The sequence below is a fragment of the Ornithorhynchus anatinus genome, chromosome X5, assembly GCF_004115215.2.
Source record: "Ornithorhynchus anatinus isolate Pmale09 chromosome X5, mOrnAna1.pri.v4, whole genome shotgun sequence".
Taxonomy (NCBI): Eukaryota; Metazoa; Chordata; class Mammalia; order Monotremata; family Ornithorhynchidae; genus Ornithorhynchus; species Ornithorhynchus anatinus.
Window position 1 is genome coordinate 14,771,395 of NC_041753.1, and position 12,177 is coordinate 14,783,571.

At 42.9% G+C, this 12,177-nt stretch overlaps 1 non-coding gene across 1 annotated transcript; it reads left to right on the top strand.

Moving 5' to 3' along the window:
- Positions 1-1,050: 1,050 nt before the first annotated feature.
- LOC114808277 lies at positions 1,051-1,188 on the top strand. Its single transcript, XR_003756124.1, has one exon. It is a non-coding gene; the product is annotated as a small nucleolar RNA SNORA7 (small nucleolar RNA).
- Positions 1,189-12,177: the final 10,989 nt, after the last annotated feature.

Below are 12,177 nucleotides of genomic sequence, written 5' to 3' on the forward strand. Positions count from 1 at the left end.
ATCTGGCTTTCACAAAATCACCCTAAATCGTTATGGTTTTCAGATTTTCTGCCTTTCCCATTTTAGCTCTTTCACAGTTAGTTTGAAAAAAATTTACTCTTCCATTAAAAAATCCAATGAACAACACTAACTGAAGGGTTCAATTTTACTTAGAAGTTTTGCCTAGTATAATAGAATTAGAAATCAGAACTTCTGGGTTCTATTACTTGGCTCTGTCAGTGTCTTGTCCTGGGATTTTGATAAAGCATTAAACCTCTCAGTGCCTTCATTTATCCAACTGGAAAACTCTAACTCATGAGTGCATGATAAGGCTTAATAAACCAATTTTGAGATACTTAGACTAGGCAAAGAGACAAGAATAATCAATTCTGCCACCCAAGCAGAATTTAAAAGGTTCTTGCTTATAGATTGTCACCACTTTGTCTTATTCCATACACTTGATGGTATTCAAATAACTAGTTACTAATAATCTGCTTTCTCTGCACAGTGATGACAATGACATTTTTGGATGATGTGTTCTACGTATATGTTCTGCGTGCTCATATTGGTGATAATTAAAGAGCTAGCCTGTATTATTTAACTGGTTTTGAGCACCCACTACATAATTGACAACCTAAAGTAACTAAAGACATAAACTCCATCGCACTGACTTAGTAACAAGGCATATATTAAACACAAAACGGGTGCAGGATCCCACTGTGTAGCTTTGAATTCCGAGACTATCAACCCAGAGGTAAGCAGGTTACAGTATGAGAGGACATACATGGTGTAGCAAGGGATGGTTTTCCTGTTTGTTTTTAACAACATTTGCTATGTACTTACTATATGCTGGCGTTGGGGTAGCAACAAGATAATCAAGTTTGACACAGTCCTTGTCCCACGTGGGGCACACAGTTTTAGTCCCCATTTCACAGATTTTAATTCCCACTTCTTCCAGCCCACACTTAATGAAGTCATTACTGCAATCACTGATGAAGACAGGCAAAGCTCTCAGATCACATGTTATACCAGTTTAGAGTTACCTGTTTTCCCTCTCCCTAAGGCTATGAGCCCCTCTCAGGGTCACATCTGGAGAGTTTCCAGTACTCTACCAGTCTCGGCTACAGGAGGGAGAGTCAGGAAGAGGCATATCTATTCCATTCCTAGCTTGGCCAGTGGCTAGCGAGTGGAAGGCAATCTGCTACAAGTCAAACCTCACCCATGCTGGGTAGCAGCAGCACAGGAGAGAGTCGAGGGCAGAGACTCAAGTTTACCGTGCAGAAGGAGGCAGTGGTAAACCACTTCCAAACGTTTACCAAGAAAAGTCTACGGATCCACTACCAGAACAATTGCAGATGGAGAGCGGGGCGTTCAGGGAGACGTGTGTCCGTGGTGTCGCTATGTGGTCGGAAACAACTTGAAGGCATAAGACAAGACACGGCTATGAGACCCATGTGGGACAGGTACTATGGCTGACCTGATTATCCTGTTTCTAGCCCAGGGCTTAATGCAGTGCTTGGCACATAGTAAGTGCATAAATACCACAATCATTATTATTATTATTGTCATCATCGTTATTACCCTAGCAGTTAGGGATAGGGATTATGCTGCTGAGTCCTCTGCAGTGGCTCTTCATCAACAAATGGAACATGGGAGATCTCAAAGATGCTATCAATTTCACCATTTTCAAAAAGAAAGGGAGGGAGTGGAGTAGAAACTATCACTGAATTTCAATACTCTGGCAAGATCCTTGTAAGAGTCCTCTTGGACAGACAGAATGCTTCTACTTCCCCCTCTAGACTGTAAACTCATTGTGGGCAGGGAACGAGTCTATCGATTCTCTTATATTGTACTCTCCCAAGCACTTAGCATAGTGCTCTGTACAGAGTAAGAGCTCATTATTACGACTGATGGATTGACTACTGAGGAATATCAGTAACTATATAGGATTCCTTCCTTAATTCATTCCTCTTCTCCTCAGATTGTATGTCCCCTGAACTACCACCTCACCACTTCTGCATCAACTATACACTTATATACTCACGACCACCTGTACCATTTCAGAACATACTGACTTACCTATTTCCCTCGGTATGTACACATGCGGACTCATGTACGCAATCCCCCTTTCCTTCCTCTTCCTATGTGTAAATTATTTTAGCGTCTGGCTTCCCTGCTACATTTGGCAAGTCACTTAACTTCTCTTTACCTCAATTTCCTCAACTGTAAAATGGGGATTAAATACCTGTAATCCCCCTGTGGGACAGGATCCATGTCCAACCTGATTAACTGATCCTGTCCCCCATTTAGAACAATGCTTGACACATAGTAAGCAGAAGAAGGAAAAGAAGAAGAAGGAGGAGGAGAAGGAGAAAGAGGAGAAGGACGAGGGAAAGGAGGAGGAGGAAGAGGAGAAGGTGAAGGAAAAGGAGGAGGAGGAGGAAGAGGGGAAGGGGAAGGAAAAGGAGGAGGAGGAACAAGAAGGGGGAGAGGAAAGGGGAAGGAAAAGGAGGAGGAGGAACAGGAAGATGGGGAGGAGGAAGGGGAAGGAGGGGGAGAAGAAGGAGAAGAAGAAAGGAAGATAATGGTGATGATCTGGACTCTGAAAACTATTAAAAAATATTTACTCTACAATGATATGACTAATCTTGTTAGATCCTTTCCTAATCACCAACAAAAGAAAGCAGGGCTGTGTACCAGATCCAGTCCCATGAAAATTTTTCTGCACAGCCATGCTCGAGGATACAACAAGGACCGTGAAGGCACAGTGTCAGGATATGATTCTGCTCCTCTGGGAAATTCTTTCAATTCAACAGAATGAGAGCATTTTTGAAGGTCTTTCAATAAATCATACAGGAGCTCCCATGTGCCAATGACTGTGCTCTGGAAATGCTCATGCAGAAAGACATGCAGATGATTAGAAGCCATTTCTCAGAATCAGCAAAGCAATATGGATTGACGATTAGTCTGAAGACCAAGGTTATGTATCAGCACATACCTGGGAAATCCTACCCACAACCAAGAATCAGTAGTGGAAATAGAGAGACTGTCAGAGAATTCTGTTACTTGGATGGCACATTGTTCATTTTCTGGTTATTACTCCTAATTCCCACCCTTTCTGAGAAGAGGAGCAGAAGCAGGGAAACCAGCAAAGAGGTAGAACTGTGAAAAGCGGAGAAGGAGGAAAAGCTGGTCTTTCTCCCCATGCATGGCGAAAAGGTGGGCTACACATTAAAGTGGACATGACACAAGCCACTACAGTAATTTTCCCATTATACCTTGTGTTCTCTTGCCTGGAGCCAGTTAGATTAAGGGACCAGAGTCCTGGTTATCTTACAGGAGATGATGTGGAGCCTAAACGTAGAAATGACCCGAGGAGAAAAGATGGAGCAGGATAAAAGCGGGAGGGGGAGTAGGGAGGTGTTAGAGGGAGAAAATAAAGTGGGTGTTCACCCTTGACTCACACTTCGATCTTCTGCCAATGTAGCCACTACTCTAGCAGTGGCGGCGACAATGGCCCGACTCAGAATGGTTCTGGAGGCCATTGATGCCATCACTGCTTCTGTATGATGGCAGCCCACTGTAACCCAGTATGGTAGATCCAAAACTTCATTCAATCAATCGTATTTATTGAGCGCTTACTTTGTGCTGAGCACTGTACGAAGCACTGGGAAAGTACAATTCGGCAACAGATAGAGACAATCCCTACCCAACAACGGGCTCACAGTCTAGAAGGAGGAGATAGACAACAAAACAAAACTTGTGGCCCATCCTAAATTGACACATGAAAGGAAGTTTCCGGCTTAACTGGAAACGTGCAAGGATCTGGGTTCTAATTCCAGCTCCGCCACTTGTCTGCTGTGTTACCTTGGGCATTGCACTTAACTTCTCTGTGCCTCAGTTACCTTATCTGTAAAATGGGGATTAAGATGACTGTAAGCCCCTTGTGGAACATGGACTGTGTCCCACTTGGTTAGCTTGTATCTACCTCAGCATTTACTACTTTGCCTGGCACAGTAAGCACTAAATAAATGTGATTTGAAAAAAAATTCCAGACACACTGAAAACCCCCATCATGCAAGGCCACATGATGGACCAGTACAGCCAAGATAACACTGGCAGCACCCATGGCTGTTGCTGAAGAGGAAGGCCACATCATCTCCCATAAGATAACCAGGACTCTGGTCCCCTAACCTAACCGACTCCAGGCAAAAAAGGTTCCTTCTCCTCCTCCATGCTGCCATGACACTGCTATTGCCATCCTAGCTGAGGGGGTCCCTTCTCACCACCTGGGGTGAAAGCCTTTGGCTCTTCAGATGGCAGAATGAAACATTAAATTGTGTGAACCTCCCACCCATTTGGGAACATCTGGTCATAATTAGGGGATGGAGGTAAAAGGAGAAACACATAGAGAGGATTGCTTACACACCACATAAAGCGAGCCACCTCATCGTCTTAACCCATAGCTACTACATAGCCAGACTAATGGCCAAATTAGATCAGAAAAGATGGGAAGTGGTGGAGGGAGAGGCTTGTCTCTTTTGTGCTCCTGAGGCATTGCTGGCTTGAGGGTGAGGACTGAACTCACTTGGGATTAAATACTGCATGCTTTGTGATCTATGGGGAATGGAAGAGGCCATGGGCTAGGTCTGTTAGAGTTTTTATATCCTTTTTGTCCATTTTATACACTGAAAGGAGTTTTAATACTCAGTAAAAAATTCATATGCAGTGTGCAGATATTCATTTTAAGAAAGCAGTAGAAACTTTAGAACATTTTAGTTCAAGGTAACCAGAAAAATAAACTATCCGAGAGTACCATGAGGGATAGGGACAGGGTCCAATCTGATTATCTTCCATCTACCCCAGAACTTCAGAGAGACAAGAAGGCAAAAGAGAAAACACTAAGTACAACAACATTAAGTAGAGCAACACAACAAGGGACAGTCTTTTTTGTGGGCTAGACATGGCTGAGACTGTGAATCCCACATTGGCCTTTTCAGCCACGCATGCACTCGTCAATGAATTTCACTGTCATCGGTGTCTTCTAATTCTAAACATATGTGTGTGTGCATACATATATATATATGTATATATACATATACTTAGACTATGAGACCATGTGGGACAGGGACTATGTCCAACCTGATAAACTTGAATCTACCCCAGAGCTTAGAATAGTGCTTGACACAAAAGTTAGTGCTCAACAAATACCATAATAATGATAATAATAATAACAATAATAATGATTAAGCCCCCAGTGCTTCTCACAGTGCTGGGCATATAGTAGTAATAAATATCATGATATTATTTTCATTAGAAATCAATAGTTTCAGAAACATCCACATAAATGGAAGCATAATCATCAGCCACCAAATTTATTAAGCATATCCTGCTTACAGAAGTATAAGATGTGATCTTGACTGTCAAGGAACTTACAATCCAACGCATAGGCTATCATCATCTGAATACTAAATTAAATTCATCATTGAAAATTCATAGCACATGCATTTTAAATTCAAGGTTTTCTGGGCAACATTTTGAGTTATTTAGAAGAGTGATGCTAAGGAAATCTTTACCTCTACCTGTATGTGTGTTTTCACATCTGTGCTAACATGACTTCATGTTGCCTGCTAAATTTTATCCTGAAATCCCACTGGAATTTTTAGAGCCTGTTATAAATAGAAAAGCTGACACATTCACAGAACATGTTATAAAAGGAGGATATGTTAGTGTGAATGCTGGTCTGTTCTGCTAACACTTTTGTTTGTTGATATAAACAGAAAGCATATACAGATAGAATCATAACCATCTGTATTATATCAACCCTACTTGCTGAAGGATTTCCTATTAAACCTTCCATCTAGTTGCATAAGTTACTGTGTTATGGGTAGTTTTTATTTGTGGATTCTTGATTACAGAAATTAAAGATATGCACATAAGTGATGTAGGGCTGCGAGGAGGGACTAGCAAAGAGAGCAAATCAGGGCGATGCAGAAGGGAGAGGGAAATGAGGAAAAGTGGGGCTTAGTCTGGGAAGGCCTCTTGGAGGAAATGTGTCTTCAATAAGGCTTTGAAGCAGGGGAGAGTGATTGTCTGTTGGATTAGAGGAGGGAGGGCATCCCAGGCCAGAGGCAGGATGGGGGCTAAGGGTCAGTGGGGAGACAGGCGAGATCGAGGCACAGTGATAAGGTTAGCACTAGAGAAGCGAAATGTGAAGGCTGGGTTGTAGAAGGAGAGAAGCGAGGTGAGGTAAGAGGGGGCAAGGTGGACTGCTTTAAAGCCAATGGAGAGGAGTTTTTGTTTGATGTGAAGGTGGATGGATAACCACTGGAGTTTTTTGAGGAGCAGGGTGACGAGTCCAGAACGTTTTTGTAGAAAAATGATCCGGGCAGCAGAGTGAAGTATGGACTGGAGCATAGAGAGACAGGAGGCTGGGAGGTCAGCAAGGAGGCTGATGCAGAAATCCAGGCAGGATAAGATGAGTGACTGTATTAACATGTAGCAGCCAGTTCTGTCTTCACATTTCCAAGATCTGCCCCTTCCTCTCTACCCAAACAGCTATGCCTCTGGTCCCAGCTCTTGTCATATCACAGTCATACCATTGTATCAGCCTCCTCACTGGTCTGCCCATCTCCAGTCTTTCCCCCACTTCAGTCAACCAATCAGTCAATCTACAATACACACTGCTGCCTGGATCATTTTCTTGAAACTCTGCTCAGTATTCACCTCTCCATTCCTCAAAAACTTTCCATGAATACTTATCTCCTTCTATATCCAGTAAAATTTCCTCATAATTGGCTTTCAAAGTTCACCATCAGCTCTTGTCTCCAGCTACTCCCCAGTTTTCAGTCATTGCTCCTCCCAAACTCACCTTCTAACTGTATTTCGCTCTCAATTCTCCCACCTCCAACCTTTCATTCACGTCGGTCCCCCGCTTTTGAATTCCCTACTTGACGAGATCTGACCATAGCGCTCCCCATCCTCAAGATCTCCTAAAAATCCCATCTCCTCCAGAAAGCCTTCCCTAATTAATTCCCAACACCCTGGTCAGAACAACCCAACACTCACTTTTTGCACTTATTTTATTCCTAGTCTTATGTTCCCTGCCTTCTGTACATATGCATATTTATTTGTACATTTTATTATTGCATTCTAATTCATTGTACTGTTATCCCCTTGTTCTTACTCCCACTCTCACTATTTGCAAAGGGGTTTTTTTGTCTTATCTCACCATTAGAATGTAACCTCCTTAAAGATAAAGAACAGGAGTCTTGCTTCTGTTATACTCTCCCAAGAGCTTAGCCCAGTGGTTTGCATTAAGGAAGTACCTAAATAAGTATCACTGATTGAGTGACTAATCGCATGTATTTCTTTCCTCCAGAAAGCAATCAAGCAAATAAAATAATAGAAATGATGGTGGTATTTGTTGAGCATTTAATAAAACACCACTAAAATCATATCTCCTCTGGGAAGTCTTCCTTGACTAATCTCTAATCCCCTCACCCTATTCTCCCTCCCTTTCTGTTCTGCCTAAACACTTCAGTCTATATTCCCTAAGAACTTTGATAGTCACCCTGCCCACACACCCACAGCACATATCCTTATACTCTGCTTCTTTCTCTGTAATTTATTTTAATATCTGTTTCTTCCAATAGATGGTAAGCTCTTTGAGGACAGGGATCATATCTCCCAACTCTAAATACTTAAATACCACTGACCGATACTATGTGCCAAGAGCTAGGATAAATACAATAAAATTAGATCAGACACAGTTCCTGTCCCACTTGGGACTCACAGTCAATGGGGGAGAGCAGATATTTAATCCCCTTTTTACAGATGTGGAAACTGAGGCACGGGGAAGTTGTGACTTGCCCAAGGTCATGTAGCAGGCAAGTGGCAGAGCCAGGAATAGAACCCAGGTCCTCTGACTCCCAAGCCCCTGCTCTTTCCATTAGGTCATTCTGCTTCATATAAAGATACTGTTGAATAGTGCAGCTCTCACAACATAATTAAACACTGCCTCATCTGAGGATAGCTACTGGTACTATTCTCTGGCTACTGCAAGAAAAATGAGTACAAACTAATCTATGCTTCCTTGGGATGTATCCTAGTGAAATTTTCCAGAGAAGAATAAGGGATTTAAATAGTGCAAAGGGAATGTTGCTGCTAGCTTGCTGATGATGGAAGACTCGCTTGGGAGCCAAAAATCATGAGGGTTTAAATTTGGAGCAATCCTCTCGTGCATAACACCGACCTTCATCAGGAATAAGGAAAAAAAAAGATTATCTTCAGTAAAAACTAGACTCCAATTCTCTATTTCATTGATATCCAGCATTTACACAGACCCTGATGTTCTGTCATCTGAAAGGATCAGATCAGCTCTCCTGTATTTTAGTCTGAAGCTACGTTGTGATTCAGGTAGCGGACAGATAACTATGTTCTTCAGTAGCATGTCCAGAATATTCGGCTAGAATGTTTCTAGCAATAGAAAGCAGTGAGATTTCCACAGTCATCTCTCTCTCCTTTCTTTCTGAACACAGTGATTATGGTGATATTTTTGAAGTTTTGTGGTATTTCCTCAGTTTCATAGATTGTAAACTTGTTTCTAGACTGTAAGCTCCTTTATGGGCAGGGAACATGTCTGCTAATTTTGTTGTACTGTACTCTGCCAAGCAGTTGTACAATGCTCTGCACATAGTAAGCACTCAATAAATACCATTGATTGATTGATTGCTTCCATAATTTTAGAAAATCTTGCTCAGATATCTGAGGATTAGGTCCCCTCCATGCCTGAAGATTTCTTCAGGCAGGCCAACAGATCCAGATATAACTGCAGTTTTTATAGCTTCGACTGGGAAGGTTACACATCCTCAAAGTCAGAGTTTAGCTCACATCTCCACTTTTTGGCAAGATTTCTTTGCCTCAAAGGACCTACTCTTCCAAGGTGGATGATCCCTGTAGATGACTATAACCACTGAAGATTATCAACCCATCATCAATCTGTTGGACAACTGGGTTAATGCAAACTAGGTAAAAGACTCTGCCATAAAATGGAGAGTTGCAAGCAGGGCAGACTTCAGAAGAGAAGCAAGGTAACCCATGGTCTCAAGCGCTGAGTGGAGGAAGTGGCTGCTAAGGCCCTTTCGAAGACGGTGGCTTTCTCAGTCCTTCCCCAAGATAGTGGCCCTTCAACTTCTCTCAAAGATGATCATACCCCTGCCCTTCTCAAAGATAGAGGCTGACAACCTTCTCTCCAAGATGAACGCCCCCCTGCTCTACTCAAAGATAGCAGCACTGCTGCCCTTTTCAAAGATGGTATTGAGACAGAAGCGATTTACCATCGGGGGGGGGGGGGTTAGTCAAGGTTTTGGAGCCAAACTGCCCTGGGTGTTCAGTCAATGAACAGCTGCAGGAGGGTGCGTTGTGGCGGGCCGGGGGTGGGGGAGGAGGGAGAGTCAGGGGCGGTGGCCATGGGAGCAGTGGCAGAGAAATGCTCTTAAGAAAAATATTGCCTATGACCTCACTATATTATGCCACGTGCATGTGCAAGCTGACATGATGGCATCATGTGAAACATGGGGTGAGGTCTTGTGAGTGCTGCCTCAGAACGGTTCAATGTCTGAAGCTGGCTTTAGTTGGAACCATCAATCTGGCCTCTCTGTGGCTCTCCCTGGCTGGGTTTCTCCTCAGCCCCTCTCCCCCTTCTCTCAGTAGCTTCCCAGGCCCGTGCCCCAGTCGTTGTTGTTTTCTTTCACTCCCCAGGGAGAGTTGCAGGACAGATGTTAATTGGTGTGAAACTCCTGTGGCATGTGCAGGAATTTCTGATAACCAATCACCCACCATCCTTGTCCAGGCACTCACAGGGAGACACATAGACTGGATTCATAAGTGAGTCTACCACCAAATCCTCCCTCTCCAGAGGAGGTACCGCTGCCATCTTTTGCTTGCTATTCTGGATCAACCCACAAAAGTAAAGAGAGAGGGATATTTGTGCATGTTCAAGATGAGCAAGCTAACCCTAGGAGCAAAATGCAGAAGAATTAACCAAGTGAACCAACCTGGAGGGGAACAATGTGGGAAGGGAAGGAGGCTGGGTGGGAAAGAGAAGTATATGTGTGGGAAAATGTCTTTTGTCGGGAACAATGTTTGGTTCCTTTGTTTCACATTCAAACATTTCTCCTGTCAGTGATTAACAGGATTCGAAAGAGGAAACAATAGGAGGTCTGTCACAGGACAGAGAGAAAGACGATCACTCATAATTGGGGCCAATGGAAATCACAGAGAAGTACCAGCTCTGATCTTTAAGGTTCGTCAGAGCCTGATGCAACCAAATACGTTAGCCAATGGGCTAATTAAAGATATAGTTTTTTAACTATTAAAAAAATCACCTGCTCCAGAACCTCTAGACAAAAATACCACCTATAAAATGAACTGGATTTGAATGAACATGACCATTTTGATTGTACTATGATTAATCCCCGATTGTTATGTTTTTTTCCTCTAAACCCTACTTCCGTAAATCTTTTGTTCAAATGAAGCCAAAAATTACCTTTCCAGGACTTAAGAGTTATTTAGCTTATTTATCACATAATTGCTCTAAAGGAGGTTTGCCAGCAAACAAAGACTTCCTCTGCTTCAGAGGCTTCTCTAACATGTGCCTCTGTATAATGAAGGAGAGTGAAACTTACCAGTAGTTCCTCAAGACATAAAGGAAAAAGCAGAAAAATCCATTGCAAACCATTTTATATACTGGCTGAAAATTTGCTTCATGTCTAATGTCAGTGGTGATGCTTGTTACAATTTCCCAAGTTTCGCTTTTTTAATGGTATTTGTTAAGCGCTTACTATGCACCAGGCACTATATTAACTTTCCTAGGTGTGTAAGTTTTTCAGTCCCCTAACCCATGACCTACTAGATTTTCAAATGAGGTTTTCAAATGGTCTCCATTTCCATAGCATCGGTCCAATTAGTCCTAGTGAACCCTTCCCATTGAATGGGGGGGAAAGAAAAAAGGCTCAAACATGGAGCTACAAAACCCCCATTTTCTTTTTCCTGGGACTGGCTCAGCCATACAGCTGGCTATGGACAAAGGAGAATGGACCACTGATTTGGGGTCTTGAATGTATTTGTGTAATTAATAATAATATTAATAATAATGTTGGTATTTGTTAAGTACTTACTATGTGCAGAGCACTGTTCTAAGCGCTGGGGTAGATACAGGGCAATCAGATTGTCCCACGTGAGGCTCACAATCTTCATCCCCATTTTACAGATGAGGGAACTGAGGCACAGAGAAGTGAAGTGACTTGCCCACAGTCACACAGCTGACAAGTGGCAGAGCTGGGATTCGAACTCATGACCTCTGACTCCCAGTGAACCACGCTGCTTTCCTAATTGTCTCCCCAGGATATGCTCCACAGGATATATACTCCAGGATATGATCCTAGAAATTCAGCTGGTCTCAGGTTAAAATCAAGTCCCTGTGAGAATTAATTAGCCAACAATTATCATTTGCTACCCATTAAACACCAAAACATACAACTATCATGCCAAATCCAGGCAGTGGTCGTTTTCCTCTTTTGATTTTTTAGGAGAAAGTTCTATTTTAGTTGTGATTCCTTATGGGGCAATGCTGACATTGAGCATCTAATCAATCGATCAATCGTATTTATTGAGCACTTATTGTAGACAGAGCACTGTATTAAGTGCTTAATTAATTAATTACAATACGACAGAATTGGTACACATGTTTCCTGCCCACAATGAGCTCAAGACACAGTCATGATGGTTAAGCCAGGCAGATGCACCAAACCACTCATGGACCACTAAACCCTTTCTCCCAGTTTACCCAGGAACCCTGGTATCGGTTCACTGACCAGCACATCATAAAACACCCCTACACACTCACCAAAACCCCACATCCCAGTTTAGGTGGCCAAACCACAGAGTTGAGGTTGGCTGGTTTTGGAATTGGGGAGGAGAGGGAAAGGTCACCCACATCCCAGGACATCAGCTTCCAATCTTTCCTGAGCATGGGTTAATCAGGAAAAACAGCCAACAGGGAGAATAGGCGAACGAATGGGCATTTGCCCAAATCTCTGACTTTGAGGGACAAATTAGTGGTGGTTGTTGGGGTGGCCCCACTGCTCAACTGCAAAATAAAAACTGTCATGGGGAAGCGGTGTGGTCTAGTGGATA